The 12794-nt window shown below is 44.5% G+C and overlaps 1 protein-coding gene across 12 annotated transcripts in view; it reads right to left on the reverse strand.

Moving 5' to 3' along the window:
• TJAP1 (tight junction associated protein 1) overlaps window positions 1-10638 on the reverse strand; it is a 25932-nt gene extending 15294 nt beyond the window's left edge. For 4 of the 12 annotated variants that reach the window (XM_053668335.1, XM_053668334.1, XM_053668342.1 and 1 more), the window contains exons 1-2: window positions 10560-10625; window positions 9963-10094 (exon numbers count right to left, since the gene is read on the reverse strand). The gene's annotated coding sequence lies outside the window, so the exon portion shown is untranslated. Of the gene's footprint in view, window positions 1-9962; window positions 10095-10559 lie in introns of all 12 variants that reach the window. The other 8 variants (XM_053668343.1, XM_053668341.1, XM_037154061.2 and 5 more) reach the window with 5 other exon arrangements.
• Window positions 10639-12794: the final 2156 nt, after the last annotated feature.

A 12794-nucleotide genomic window follows, 5' to 3' on the forward strand; every position in this document is an offset into this window, starting at 1 on the left:
CCAAAGGGAAGTCACAGGCCCTGGCCTATAGATCTCCCGGCAAATGAAGCAATGACAGTAGAGCCCCAGAAGCCCCACAAGAAATGACCCCTGAGGCAGCAAAATAGGAAAGCTTCAGCAAATGTATCGATGAATATTGTTTGTGCTTAAAAGAGAAAGACTTGTTGTCAAGGGAAAACAAACAGGGAGGGATTCCCCCTTCTGTCTGGGTAGCACTGCAGATGCTGAGATGACTTGGGGTGGAAAGGAGAGAATAGTGACCAACCTGGCCCCACAGGTAGCCCTGGCTCCTCTCCGAGGTTAATGATTAACACAGGCATGAGAAGCCTCCAGTAGGCTTCCAACTGCTCACTCACTGGGTTCTCCCTATTTCCGTGACAACTGCCCCAGAGCTCCAAAGGCCAAGGCCCAACCACAGAGGGTGAGAGAACCATCAAGAAGACAAAGAACGCTTGCAGTGGGCTCTGACCTGTTCCCTGGACTGATAGGAAAACATGGCCATGGACAGGTGACCTCAGAATCTTCACCCACACAAACTACTACTAAGAATAAGGATGATCAGCACCAGCTGGGGTGGCCTGGTTTGCTTTCAAAAGGTAGAGTAGCAAGTGAACTGGCTAATCCAAGGTTTCAGAAACCAGGGACACCCCCTGCAATGAAACAGAGGTTCAAAAATCAGGCAATTTTACTCTCTTCCCAGCCAAAAATGACAGTGGACTGAGGGGAGAAACAAACATAGGATAAAGTGTTGATGCCCACACCATGCTTATATCCATTCTGAATCCTACTCAAGTGCACTCCTGTGCAGAGTTTCAGCTCAGAATGAAAAACGGTCCCTCAGAGATAACCAGAGGGCCGCTGTGCCCAGAACCTGCAGCGAAGCCTCTCCGTCCCTCCCAAAGAGCTAGCTAGCACCAAAGGGAACCCCGGAGCTGGGAGGAAGGCTACGGCCAGGCTCCTCAAAGGTTCCAACAGGGACTACTCAACCCTAAGTGACTTGTTAGGGGAAGAGAACAAATTGAAGAACAGTATATACTATTAATGAGTTTTGTTTATTTTATAAGTAATACTTTATTAGGACTGTCTAGAAGGATACAAAATGATTAGAAGGATATGTGATAAATGGTTAACAGTTGTTAGAACTAGTTCCCTATCTTTGGGGAACGGGCTTACAAAGGGGCAATGGGGAGGTTTTTTTTTTACTTTTTATTTTGTATGTTTTTCTGTATGGTTGGTAATTTATACAAAGACACACATTTATGACAAAAACATACACCTCCCGGACAAACAGACAAAAGCCCTCTGTCCTCACTGCACTTTTCCATTCTGGAATAGCTCTCCCTTCCACTTTATGCCCTTTGATCCTTGCAGCCTTATGAGCTCACAGACAGGTGGAGCTCCCCCATTCCAAAGTGACAGAGAGACTAAGAGACTTGCCTAAGACCACAGACTAAGACAGAGCCCTGTTTCCAACTCCAGTGCAAAGCATGGAAAACAGTCATCTCTAGGGAGCCACAGAAAAGTCATGGCAGTTCTGTCCTTTATGGATTCCAAATGTCACTGAGAGCAGGCAGCCGACACTTTTGAGATAGTAACTAACAAAGAGGAGGCCCCACTCGTCTACTCATGGCCCGTCCAGGAGACTCAGTCCTTTTGAAGCCTAAAAATACACAGCACAATCCAGTCCAGGAGGCTCGCCCAGCTGACTCTCAAATCTGCTTAACAGCCCTGGCTGGCGTAGCTCAGTGGATTGAGCACGGGCCTGTGAAGCAAAGGGTCACCAGTTCGATTCCCAGTCAGGACACATGCCTGGATTGCAGGCCAGGTCCCCAGTGGGGGACACACAAGAGGCAACCACACATTGATGTTTCTCTCCCTTTCTTTCTCCTTCCCTTCCCCTCTCTCTAAAAATAAATAAATATTTTTTAAAAACTCTGCTTAACATACAACGTAGCTTATCACTCCCACCGAGGTGCGCTCAGTGAAGATGTGCCACATCATACCAGAGCTTTTCCTTTCGGCCTTCTGATTGTCCAGGCATCACGAGGATGGAGCAAGACCTGGATGTGAGCTTGGAGCGCACCAAGATAGGACTAGTGATACAACCAGAAAAACAAGAAGGATATAGGGCCACTAAAAGAAGCTTAATGAAGAACAAAAAGGATGCCAGCAGCCAGACTTATAGATGCTAATTCAGCAAGAAAATATACTGGTGGCCCTGGCTGGTACAGTTCAGTTGGATGGAACGTCACCCCGTAAACTGAAAGGTCACGAGTTTGATTTCAGGTCAGCGCACAGGCTGCAGGTTCAGTCCCGCCAGGGCACATAGGAGAGACAAGGGATCAATGCCTCTCTCTCCCTCCCTTCCCCTCTCTCTAAAATCAATAAGCATGTCCTCAGGTGAGGATTAAAAAAGAAAATATACTGGTGTGTTTCGCCTCCTCTTTTAACCTGTCATGCTGGCTGAGGGATGAATGTTGAAATAAAAAGGCTGAAAAGGGAGACGACTGAAGCCAAGCACCTGGAAGACCATGTAACCACATTAACTCAACCCTGGAAACCAGTCAGTAATGCTATCGTTAATACTATCATCTTTTGTTTATGCAAGACTTCTCTTCATAAGCAGTTCAAAAGGTTGTTCGAGATAAGTCCTATCTGCTTCAGTCTCTCTGAGGAAGGACTGGTGGGGTCACACGGGAACCGGATGTTCGGCAACTACTGCCGCACTTTGCCCTGTACAGTGCTCTCTGGTGTGTACTGCGCACAAACATTTTTGGCCCAAACTTTCAGGAAAATCATCTTTCGTTTAATCAATCCAATTATTAATTTATTTCTATTTAGATACTTGGTTTTTTGTATTATAAAGGAATTTTAGCTTTTACTTTTTTAACATATTATGGTACAAGAAACGTTATGTAACAAATAATAAAACACAGGAACAGACACAAGGTATTTCAGGTACTACCCATGTATAATGCGCATTCTTATTTTTCCCTAAAAAATTTGGGCAAAAAAGTGCACACTATGTGCATCACACTATGGTATGTAGGGCCTAAATGCCTTCAGTAAAAGACCTCGGCCCTAAGAAGCTGCAGAGAGAGAAGACCTTGCCCCTAGTGGGGGAGGGGCAGGTTAAGAACCACCTGTGTGCTTGAACAATAATTAAAATTTTAAATAAAGAAGAAAAAAAAAGAATCACTTGCATTGGAGTGTGGTGAGTGCTTTGAGGGCGCAGAGGAGAGATGCCTGGCTGGGGCAGGGGCTCAAGGACCAGACAAGAAGCCTGCCCTCCTGAGAAGTTCTTTTTTTTTTTAAATTACAAAATCATAAGCATGTAATTCTGTAACATAACAATATCACTCAAGCACATCATATGACATGTTAGGTGAAATGTTCAAGTTAAAACTATAACTTATCACACCCATATTATCGCCCTACAAACCCCACTCAAGCAGGCGTTACTTCTGCCGGACACTATATATGTCTTATTATATCATAGTATCACAGTACAGTAAGTTCCAAGCAATCTGATGATGAGTTTTGAAGAAAGGCTGATGAACTAAAGAACTTATTTTCTTCTAAAAGACTGAAGACCACAGGAATATTTTATTTCAATTCCTTAGGATAAGGTTTCTTAGAAGTTAAAAAAAAAGCACTTATCTTCTGAAATAAGCATAGTACTTGAGTACTATGTCTGTTATGTAGTATTTGCAGTACTTATTATTTCATCAACATTTTAATTAATTTGTAATGAAGTTTGAGATTTACTATTCACACAAGATAAAACAAGGGCAAAAGTTTGATCTGAAGAGCATATTACAAGCACCTCCACACAGCGATCCCTCTGGGTCAGTGCCCATGAAGAAGCTTCTGAGGGCGGCCTGCCCTACCTGCCTGGGACCCGAAATATGAGGAGCAAGGAGGCCCCCTCAGAGCAGGCTTGTTTCTCAGCCTTCTCAAGACTAACAACAAACTAGCGACAAACTACTACCTTCTATCCCCTCTTCCAACTTCTTCCTCACTTGCTCTTTCTTCGCCCTTATTTATCACTCTTCACTGCTTTTTCCTTTTCTCTTATCACCTTTCCACCTGTGTTCTTTTCCTTCTCTTCCTCTGTCCTTCGCAATTCTCCTTTTCCTTTTTCAGTTTTTTCCTTCTTAGTCTCTTTGCTTCTTCCTACCCAAACTTCCTTTTTGCCAGTTTATTTTCATATCTTCCTCATTTGAGTTTAAACTCACCCTGGAGGACCACCTGGCATTTTACAATTAAGAGGTCCAGACTTCTAGAAACAACTTCCCTTGGTGTCTGCTGAGAACTGACGCCCTAAGAAATAACCCCGCCAACTACATGAAAAATAAAAAGGCAGAGAGGACAGCAACTCTCTCAGCTACCAGTGTGATTTCTGGGCAGTATCTGAGTTAAGCCAGTTCTGTGGCACAAGAAAATCATCAAAGCCTCCATGCCTAGGCTAGATTAACTCAGCTGGTTACAGCATTGTCCTGATACACCAAAGTTGTGGGTTTGATCCACTATCGAGTACATATAAGAATTAACCAATGAATGCATAAAAAAGTGGAATGACAACAAAAAAGTCCTAAGAAAACTGAGCCCCCCTAAAATCTGGCTTTCTCAAAGCCTAGATGTGTTCTACCTGCTTTGGCCAACACTCTTCAGTTCATAAAACACCAAGAGAAAAAAAACCCACCAGGAGGAAAAAAACATGAATCCTCAAACACACCATCCAGTCATCCACAGCCTTAACTACATTACAAATCTACCATCTACCCACCCCCACCTGTATTCACCAAAGTCACCACGAATCCTGAGTGCATGTCATGACCCATCGAAGGAGTCATTACAACACAAGAATGTGGGGAAGCGTCAACAATCTTTTATTTCGCACAGGCTACTCACTGACAGTGTCCCCAGCCTCACCTTTTTTATTGCTTCATCACAAGAAAGGAGACTCTCAATTTTACTCCCACCTCAAAAATGCTCCTGGCTACCTGGCGGAAAGCAAAAGGCTTATTCTAGCTTGAATAAAACAAAGCCTTTTCTTATACACTGAGTTTTTCAAAATGAAATTCATTTATTTAACAAATATTTACTGAGTATCTTCCACATGCCAGGCACCATGCAATATGCTGTAAACTTACTTTCTCTAATGCTCAACACTCCTGCAAAAAAAAAATCATGTCACACTTTATAAGGTACGAGACTAAGGGTCGTACTGGTTAAGCACTTTCCTAAGTCCCACCGCTGGTAAGGGAGAGTCTGGATTTAAACCAGGTCTGCCTAGCTCCAAAATCAGACTCTAATACACTGCTTACCCCACTCCTAACTCTCCACACCCCCACACACTTCCAGTCTTCCCCATCGACCCACCCCCACCCTGAGACCAGGGAGGGTCCCTCCTCTAGAGGGGGTTGGCTCAGTGAAAGAGATGGACAAGTCAACAGAGAACTCACCATACAACAAGGTAAGTGCCAGAACAGAGGCTCAAACACAGTGTTGTGGGGGCCAAGAGGAGGAAAGGAGAGCAGGGAAGTCATCTCATGGGAGGTGACAGAGGAGCTGGGTCTTAGGAATGGGCAGAGTTTCAGACACATGGTAAGCATCATGCAGCGAGTACAGTGTACAAGCAAAGAACAAAGTAAATGGGTAAATGGACAGCCACAACACATTCAGGACAGCAGGAAATTTAAAAGCAAGGAAGAACAGGACAGATGTAGCAGCAACTCAGGCAACAGGGTTGGGTTTGGGGCGAAGTGTAAAGAACTGTTTTTGCACGCCTAGCCAAAGAGTATGGACTTTATCCTGAAAAAGTAGAACCCATGGCATTTCTAAGGGAAGGGACATATTTTTCTTAAGATTGTATTCATTTATCTTTAGAGGGGAAGGGAAGGAGAGAAGGTGAGAAATATCAATGTATGGTTGCCTCTTGTGTGTCTCCTGTTGAGAACTGGCCTGCAACCCAGGCATGTGCCCTGACTGGGAATCAAATCGCGATCCCTTAGTTCACAGGCTGGCGCTCAAACCACTGAGCTACACCAGCCAGGGCGAGACATATTTTTTTAATAGAAAAATAATTTCAGCAAAGAAGATAGAATGGAGTGGGGCAAGACTGCCCATCACACTTCATTTGTTCTACATGCACAACAGCACTAGAAAGCACCTATTATGTGCCCTGCACTATCCTAAATAGGAAAATACAATAATGAATAAAATGCAGTCTCTTTTCTCAGGGCACTTATGGTCTTGTAAGAGTCAGACAAGTAAACAGGCAATTACAATACAAGATAAGGGTTAAAATAGAAGCACAGAAAAAGGGCAGTTAAGGGGGTGTGGGGTCCCAAAGGAAGTGACATTTAAACTGAGACGTGAAGGACAAAAAGGAAAGTAAACAGAAGAGAGGGGATGCATTCCAGAGCAGGACCAGCACTTACAGATGCCCAAAACTAGAATGAGGTGAGTTTACAGCGCTGTTCAGAGGCTGAATCTGGGTGAGAAATGAGGCCTAGTTTACTCAGGGGTCCTTGGCACCCAAAATGTGGTAGAAAGGATGCAAAGGGATTAGATTCGAAGCTAATACATAACAAGGGGTGTTGTGAGAAGAAAATGATTTAGACAACTAAAACAAAACAGTGAAGAGAATCAGCTCGAAATCAATCTGACTTCACCCTGCAGTTTAATCATTTGCTAAAATGTGACCCGAATCAACAAAGTCTGAGGACTTCTACCAAAACAGAAAGATGTGCTCTACAGAGGTAACGTGTCTCAGCATGCTGCCTGCAACACAAGATAAAACACACTATCCAGAGATAGGCAGCTCCTAAGTTATTGGAGGAGGGCAGCAGAGACTGACAAAAATCACGTGCACCACAACGAACAGAAGAGTTCATCACAGGGCTGGGTAGGAATTCCCAGGGAAAGCCCTAATTCCTGAACCCCCAATCCCCTGAAATCTGGTTAGACACCAGGCGTGTGCCTACTCTGATGGCAGGGTGGAGAGTCATTCACTAAGAAAAAGATGGGCCCGGAGGGTGAGTTAAAAGACAGGATGTGACTCAGAAAGAGGGGAAGAGTGAGTCTTAAATACTCTCCACCCCCCACCCCCCCCAAAAAAAGAAGAGGGCAAAGGAAAGCCAGTTTATCAAACTGGGGCACACCTGTGCCCCAAGGCAGCACAAAGGCCTCCTGCCTGACTAAAAAAAAAAAAGATGAGCACTGAGCCATGGTCTTCCTCAGCAACACAAGCCTCAGCAGAGGCACATTCACTTTCCATTTTCTTTTTAAGCTGGGAGGAGGGAACTGTTTAAAATGCCATGCATTTTTTTTTCCTGTATAGTTTGCTACTTGCTATTTTTAAAAGATGCAGCCAGACTGTCCATGAATTTAACACGATGACTGCTTCAATTGCTCATATTAGTAAACAAAGTCAGAAATGAGCTTTACACTTACATGTACATTAACACACACACATACACACACTCCATTAAGCCATGCTTAGTGTTAGTCCTAATGTTAATCTGCTCACCCAACTCAGGCCCCAGGTTTTCCAAAGGCCAAGTCAAATCACAAAGAGAGAGTCCAGATGTGGTTAACACGGCACAGAGGTCTCTATCACCACAGTTCCAGCACGGTTATTATTTCTAAGAGGAAGGAGACAGCTGTGATGAAGAGATCAGTTTCTAAACACTTTTTTTTAAAAGATTTTATTTCTTTATTTTTAGAGAGAGTGGAAGGGAGAAAGAGAGGCAGAGAAACATCAATGCATGTGAGAAACACTGCTGGTTGATGGGTTGCCTCTAAGGTCGCAACCCAGGCATGTGCCCTGACTGGGAATCGCGTAGGCAACCTTTCGGTTCACAGGCTGGTGCTCAATCCACTGAGCCACACCAGCCAGGGCTAAAACTTTTTTTAATAATCAAAAATTTTTACTACAGTATGGGTATATAACTAACCATCATTACAGAGAGATACAAATAGCCACTAGGCATATTTAATAGTTAACTTTATACTAGATCCCAAAAAAGGTGGTCAACTGCCAAGCCAGATTGCCTGGTATCAAATCCCAGATCTGCCACTTACTAGCATGGAAACTTTGAGCAACTTACTTAACCATTTTGCACCTCTATTTGCTCATCTGTAAAATGGGGATAATAGCAGTATCTAGTTCACAGCATTGTTATAAAAATTGGTTAATATATTTAAAGCACTCACAAAAGTGCCAGGCACATAAAATGTGCTCAGTAAGCACTACTGTTATTATCACCACTCAAATGCAAAGAAGATAATTCTACAGCTTCAAAGCTTCAGCAGGAAATCATTGGCATTTTAACATTACTTTAAATACATTAGAAAGCTGTACTTCCCATCTCTAACATCAGGATGGCAGCCCAAACAAGTTCAGGTCCTCCATAGAGAGACTACAAGTTCAATCATGAAGCAGAAATCAGTGCTGAGATCTAACACGAAAACAACAAATACATATCGAGGGTCAGGTACTGTTCTAAATGCATTAACATATTAACTTATTTAACCCTCATAACCCTATGAGATAGGTACTCTTACCAAACCCATTGGTTGATGAAAAAGCTGAGCCACAGAGCGCTATGTAATTTCTAAAGGTCACAGAGCTACAAATGGCAAAGCCAGGACGAGAACTACGCACCCTGGCTCCCAAGTCAGTGTTCTTAACCTGTATGTGCACTCACCACATTGTCCTTGCTGATGACAATTTCCAAGAGGACATCCACAAAGTACCCTCAGATAGAAAAGGTTCCTAACCTTCTAAGAGATCACAACCAAACGGCATCAGTGCTTCAGGTACCTGAAGGTACTGAAGCTGGCCTAGTAACAGAGATTTGCATTGGCCTATCTGGAGTCAAACATTTTGGGAGTGGGGGTGGGGAGTAGGAGCAGGAGACGGTTAGTGAGGTGTCCTTAATCAAACCTGACTTCCCAGTCCAGTCATGGAGCAGATGCCGGCCCTGAAACAGGCTTCAGTAAGAAGCCTACTTCCAACTCTGGCTTGAGTATAAGGACAGGGCATCAGAGAAAGTGAGAACCATATTCACTGCATTCTGTGGCTCGAGACCCCTTCCTTTTTCTCCAACCCCAAGTCCCCTATCTCTAAAGCCATGCTTAGTTTGGCTAATAACCTGAGTTTTTTTATGTGGTTTGATGAGAATACAAAAGAGAAACAAGCTACCAAAAAAGAGAAGGGCAAGTTCTACAGTCCTTTGCTTCCATCACCACATTGGTCCAGACTGTAAAGCAGTTCTCAGATACCACGGGTCTCGACAGTTATGTAATAAACATTCTTAGAGCTTTACACCAGTCAGCCTGACCTCTTACCATACATCAAACTGGATTTTGTCTCCCTAATCCCAAACTGCCTTTCTTCCTCCTCTGACCCAACCTATCACCAAATCCACATCCCCAAGAACACTAAGGAGCCCTTCTTACCAAAAGAAAAGATCAAAAAAAGTAGAAATGCTACAAGAGTGAATTCAGGAGTTGGTGACAGTAGGTTCTTAAATGGTTAGTGAATACCATCAGAAATTTGTTTTCTCCTGACTCCCCACCATTTGTCACCCACAAATCTCCACTTCAGGCAGGATGCCAAACTGCAACTGTGATGGGAGACTGAAGAAGATACAGTGAACATGTAGGAAACTGCTTGTGACAGGGATGTGTTAAATATTTTCAGCCTCATCCCTAGGCCCTTGCCCATGTTCGCTTGCTTAAATGGCTAAAGGTACACGAGGCTCAATTCTACATCCAACTCTCAAAAACCACCGTGCAATCTAAGCAGAACACTAATTTAGGGACCACAGGCAAAGGGCAATGTCTATAAAAGAGCGCCCTCCTCAGATTAAATGATTCTCAGCATCATTCAGAACCCATGCATCCTGCTTCCAGGGTGCATGACAGCCTGTCAAAGGAGGCCACCTTACCCGCTCTGGGGTTGGGCTTGGGCAAGTTGCTACCTCTTCTTCCAAGAAGGCACTGTGATTCCTCCAGTCCCTGGGGCCCCTGAGTCTTCAGCTGAAATTGGGGCAGATGCTTCTATAAGAACTGTGGAAAGGCTGATTTAAGTGCGGAAGAGATTCATTGACTGGCTTTAGTTCCTTCCTTACCAAACCTACCCATCATACTCCAGGTTTCTCTTTCTGCTTCCCCACTATGCTCCTCCACAGGAAAGACCCCATTCCTCTCCCACCAGCATGGTACAGTCGCACATGCTCCAGGCTTCTTTAATCTCGGTTAAAAATAATTCCCCTCCAATTCGTGAGTCAGCTTCTCCAGGGCCTGCACATCTACCTCTGGTACCCTGCTTTGGACCCCTCCCCCAGGGCTGCCATTAGATCCTAGGGCCCCTCCCTTCCCACCCACTCTCCCTTTTTCTTTCTCCCCTGAACTTTCCCCCATTCCATTTCCTTTTCTAAACTCCGGAACTAGACCCTCCTCCGCCCCTACTCCATGTTAGTGTTCTCACAATTTCTTCCCCAAACCCCAGCCTCCCCGCCAACTACTCCCATCCCACAACAAACTTTCTTCCGTTGCCCGTAGCCTTCAGACCGCCATCTTGTCGCGGGGCAGGCCGGGTAGTGGCCACGGCTTCAGGAATCCCCACGCTCTACGCGCCGTGCGTCATCGGGGGCGTGTCATGGGGCGTGGTCTCATGCTGGGAGCAGGATGGGGGAAAGATGGGTGTGTCCTAAAAGCGGCCGGCTGCGGGAGCTGGAAGGAGGTGTAGGAGTAAGGCGATAGCGGGAAGGATGGGGAGAGATTCTGGTACTCAAAAAAAAAAAAAAAAAAAAGAAAAGAAAAGAAAGAAAGAAAGAGTAGGGGAAAACAGCATAAAAATATGGCGGGAATGTCTTAGCACTAGTTCCCCATCATCCAAAGAAGAAAAGTAGCTTCTCACGCAGAGATCCGCAGGATCCAGCCTCTTACATGTTCGCCAGCTTAATTTTCCACTTCTTCCGGGGACTACAGGTTCCCAACTGTCCTGTGTATTCGTTCAGGTCTTAAAATGCCCAAGCCCTGTTCTCCTTCAACCCTCAGCTCAAACTGTCACCTCCTCCGGAAATTCTTCTCCAATCCCCCTGCATTTGGTGCTCCTTTTGCACTTGCACATAACTTCATTGTAGCTAACTTGTGCTGTCATTATTCATGTACATGCTGTATCCCTCACTAAGCTGACGCTCCCACAAGGCAGATTCTGTGTGACTGCATCTTCATATTCCTTATTTCCCAGAAGGTGCCTGGCACACAATAATTGCTTAACGAATAAATAGCATGGTATCCTCTAATGCACTGGGCATAATTCTGCCTCAGGGCTTTTAGCTTTGCTCTTCCCTGTGCCTGGAATGTTATTCCTCCAGATATTTACTCCCATGCATGACTTGCTCATATGTCACTGCCTCAGGGAAGCCTTCCCTGGTCACTCTATCTAAAACAGCATCCTCAGCCACTCTTTCTTACCTTTCCTTAATTTTTTTTGCTTCATAGCACTTATTGTTATCTGACATATTAAATATGTCTTTGTTTATTGACCATTTTCCATTATAATGTGAACCCCAAAAGTCTGGGACTTTTTCTCACTCATCACTGTAGCCCCAGTGTCTAAAACAATTCCTAGCACAGTAGGTATTCAATAAATGTTTATTGAATTAGTAAATATCATGGAGATTAGTGATAGAGGGATTTTGGGATATAGAAGTAGAAAGGAGAGATTAAAAATACTACAAAATAGGCCAGGTAGCTTAGTTGGTTAGAGCACTGTCTGGATACACCAAAGTTGTGGCCTTATTTTCTGGTCAGGCACATGCAAGAGTCAATCAGTGAATACATGAATAAGTGGACCAAGAAATCTATATCTTTGTCTCTGCCTCTGTCTGTCTGTCTCTCTCAAAAATCAGTGAAAAAAAAGAAAGAAATACTACAGCATAAAATGTATTACAGGCTTTCAAGATCAGATTTGTCCCTATCAGTAATAGTAGCAAAGACAGAAGCCAGGCTCAGAAAAGAAAGGAGTGGAATGAGAACCAGGTGGAACTTGGGAGGTGGGTCCTCAGGGAGCAGAGTCCTCCTGGGAAAGCCACAGTTTAGGCAGAGGAAATGGCGTGGGCTGGAGGCCGAGGAGTTTACTCAGATCTAAAGACAACATCCACCCCGAGCCCAGGCCTCTCTTGGCCAGATGGTTCCGGAGGCGCCTCAGCATCTGTTCCTCGGTAAATTATCCAGTGCTCCCTCCCGCCTGTCCTCTCTGGTGACAGCCGGAACAATTGTCCAGGAATTCCATCTGTTCCCCTGTCCTTCTTCCTTCCACTGCTCATGAACATTTCAGAGCAGAGAGGTGTCCCATTTCCCTGGGCCAAGGGAACAGGAGATGGGTCTGTCCCTTGGTAGAGCTGGCCTCAAGAACTCATTCCACCAACACACAAAAAACCTTTGCAGGTACTCCCCAGAGGGACAGGTCAGTCATCTTTATTTCCCATCCTCTCCACGCTTTCAATCCCATACAAATTTTTATTATTGTTAATTTAATAAAATTTCACTAAGTGAATCAATCATACTGGTTTAAGCTCTTGCAGAGCTTAAAATAAGGTCTAATCATTATACGTTTCTGCGTGGTTCCTCTTAATTTGCCAGTACAATACCTCCAAAATGTGAAATTCAGCCCTGACTGGTGTGGCCAAGTGGGTTGGGGATCATCCTGAAGACCCAAAGGTCCTAGACGCTGATTCCTGGTCAGGGCACATGCCTGGCCAGGTCCTCTG

Source organism: Artibeus jamaicensis, unplaced genomic scaffold, assembly GCF_021234435.1.
Source record: "Artibeus jamaicensis isolate MK-2021 breed Jamaican fruit bat unplaced genomic scaffold, CSHL_Jam_final contig_484, whole genome shotgun sequence".
NCBI lineage: Eukaryota > Metazoa > Chordata > Mammalia > Chiroptera > Phyllostomidae > Artibeus > Artibeus jamaicensis.